Source organism: Micropterus dolomieu, linkage group LG12 (genome assembly GCF_021292245.1).
Source record: "Micropterus dolomieu isolate WLL.071019.BEF.003 ecotype Adirondacks linkage group LG12, ASM2129224v1, whole genome shotgun sequence".
In the NCBI taxonomy this organism is placed as follows: domain Eukaryota; kingdom Metazoa; phylum Chordata; class Actinopteri; order Centrarchiformes; family Centrarchidae; genus Micropterus; species Micropterus dolomieu.
This window is the reverse complement of record NC_060161.1, coordinates 35,483,972-35,487,467: the sequence shown is the minus strand read 5'-3', so window position 1 is coordinate 35,487,467 and position 3,496 is coordinate 35,483,972.

Below are 3,496 nucleotides of genomic sequence, written 5' to 3'. Positions count from 1 at the left end.
AGGTAAAGTTTTGGAAAGAGGAAAGATAGTATCTTTGATTAAGAAGGTGCAATCAGACATGTTTGATGAGGAAATGGAAGATGATGATGATGATGATGATGGTGGTGGGTTGTCTGATTTCTCAGATGTGTCAGATGTTTCGCAAGTGAGCTGTGAGCAGGTTTATTCACTAGATGAAATAAATAAATTCCTGGACGAAACCTTTGGAAAATCTGTAGATGTACGGAATGATTTTTCTGATCTGAAGAGGTTCGAGACTTCTGTTCGTTATTGGCAGAGGAAGGTTGGAAAAGATGAACTCAGTCAGAGAAAGAGATTTTGTTTAAAGAAGATTCTTGCAAAACTGCGAAGGGATAAAACCCCTATAAAACGTAAACTCAAATAATTGAATTAATGGATTACATATCACTCAGGATGATTTTACTACACTCTTTGTTTCTTTCTGTCACTCTTTTCTATCTCTTTATATTTTCTATGGAGATGATAAGGGTCGCTTCTTTAAATTTAACGGAGGGAGAGACGGGAGCAAGAGAGCAATGGTGGCAGAATTAATTAATATTAAGAATGTAAATGTTTCTTTTTTGCAAGACTGTAGTAATGAAGTAGAGTGGTCTAGATGGTGGGAGGGGGAGAGCGTCTTCAGTCACGGCTCAAATTTGAAATTCTTTTTTCAAAAAATTTGAATTTGAAAATTTTGTCAACTGAAGAAATAGAAAAGGGAAGAGTTTTAATGGTTGCTGGAGAAATAAATGACTTAAAAGTTATTTTCATAAACGTTTATGCTCCAAACAATGGCTCAGATCGTGTGGAAGTGTTTAGGAAGTTGCAGAGTGCATTAAGAAAATGTGATAATGATTCTTGCATAATAATGGGTGGAGATTGGAATTGGAATAAATTTTCTTTTGGACAGGAACAGAGAGGAGTCTCATCCACCGTCTAGTAATGCTCTTCAGAATATTATTAAAGAGTTTGAGTGGGTGGATGTGTGGAGGAATATGAATAAGAGAATTAGACAGTATACATGGGTTAAAATACTAGACTCTAATGTAACTGGAGCAAGATTAGATAGAATATATATAAGTAAAACAAGTGTGAATAGAGCATCTAATGCTAACATTTTCCCTAATGGTTTTTCAGATCATCATATTGCAACCATAGATTTTAACATTACTACTTTAGCGCGCCCAAGGTTTCACTGGCATTTCAATGCTAAATTGTTGCAGGATAGGTTGGATGATTTTTGGAAATTGTGGAAGTTGAATAAAGGTAATTTTGAAAATATAACACAATGGTGGGAGGTGGGGAAAACACAGATAAAGGTTTTTTGTCAAAACTTTTACAATACTACTGTGTGTGTGTGTGTGTGTGTGTTAAAAAGAAAATTGAGCAGTTGGAGAAAGAAATTATTGGTATGGAAAATGTGATGGATCATGTAAATGTTTTGGGTGTATCCAATGATTTAAGGAACAAGAAACTTGAATTAAGAACCATCTTAGAGGAAAGAGCGAAGGGCGCTTTAATTCGAGCAAGAATTTCTTCTATCAAGGACATTGAGTCTCCCACTTCTTATTTTTTCAATCTGGAGCGGAAAGTTGCACAACAAAAGCGCATACTTCACCTGCGCAAGGAAAATGGAACTTTAACATCAAATCCGACAGAGATGAGGAAAATGGCTATGGATTTTTATGCTGATTTTTTGGACATATTGACTGTGACTCTGAGAACATGGCACAATTATTACAAGGACTTCCAAAGTTGCAACCTGGGGATAAGAAAGAGCTCGACACGATGATCAGCCTTAATGAACTTTCAGATGCAGTTCACCAACTCTCCACAGGACGTGCGCCAGGAATAGATGGTTTGCCTGCTGAGTTTTATAAAACCTTTTGGACTGTTTTAGGTGAAGATTTTTGTGAAGTTTGTTGCGAATGTTTTGAAAAGGGATTGTTACCAACTAGCTGTCAGAGGGCTGTGATCTCTCTTTCACCAAAAAGTGGAGATCTGTTTTTTTTTTTAAATTGGCAGCCTGTTTCTTTGATGTGCTCGGACTATAAAATACTGGCAAAGGTTTTAGCCAATAGGTTAAAAAACTACTTACATATTGTGGTAAAAGGAGAGAAAACTTATTGTATTCCGGGTCGTACAATCATGGACAATCTGTTTTTAATAAGATGTTATTGATGTGTCTATTAATGAGAATTGTAACCTTGGATTTTTGTCCATTGATCAGGAGAAAGCTTTTGATCGGCTGGGTCATGAGTACATTTTTAAAGTTTTGGAATCATTTGGGTTTGGGAAATGTTTTATTTCATGGATCCAATTGTTGTATAAAGGGGCTTCAATAATAGAAGAAAAGTGGTTTTGTTAAACTACCTTGTGGGAACAGCCAAGATGGCAATTTGGAAGACGTGAAAAAACAGGATCTTGGGAACTGGTTGAGTTGATGCAGAGAGAGTTCTGAAGGGGATGGTGGCTGCTCGAATTAAAATTGAGTTTGGTTATTTCAAATTAGTCAATAATATTATGGATTTTTCTGCAATATGGTCAGTGGGGAGGTTTTTGTGTGAGGTTGGGGAGGATGAAACGTTGATTTTAAAGATGTAATGTAAGAGCTGCAATATGTATTGATTGTATTGTGTTTTAATTTATTTTATTTATTTATTTATATTTTTGGAGGTTTTTTTGGATGACATATTGGAATGACATGATAAATGATAAAATAAAAATGTTTAAAGCCTCCCTCTCTCTCTCTCTCTCTCCCTCTCTCTCTCCCCCCTCTCTCTCTCTCCCTCTCTCTCTCTCTCTCTCTCTCCCTCTCTCTCTCCCTCTCTCTCTCCCCCCTCTCTCTCTCTCTTGCTCTCTCTCTCTCTCTCTTGCTCTCTCCCTCTCCCTCTCTCTCTCTCTCTCCTCTTTTTTATTTATTTTTTATATTATGTGCATTTTTTCATCATAAACCTTCCTTACACAAAGTGAGTAACAGTGAATAAAGTACGCTGCGCACGTCTTTAATGGGTTTCAGCATCAGTGAATCTGTGATCGACCGTGTGGTCTCTTGAAGAAAGCTGTCGATGGGCATTTATCTGAATTACTTCCACCTGGCTTGACATAGTAACACCTTCTGAGCCTGGTTTGGCCTTGTGAAACAGAAAAGGCCAGGATGCACTTATCACACTAGGTCAAGCCTAGCTTTATCTCTTATCCTGGATTTCTAAATTCTACTTTTGTGAAACAGCCCTCTGATACTCTGAGCTAGATTTCTGATCGATTGCAAGTCTAACCTGTGTTTTCCTCTGCCTCAGGTTACCTCCGTCGAGCCTCTCTGGCAGAAACACTGTTCTGCCAGCAGCCCTAGACCTGTACTCCTCTCTCTCACCCAACGTCCCTGTGAACTCTCTGCTGTGATCTGCGTTTGGGTCTTTTCTCTGCCAGGAATTCTGACACATTATGAGGAAATATTCTGAATTAAATTAAATATTCACTGTCTTACATTAATATA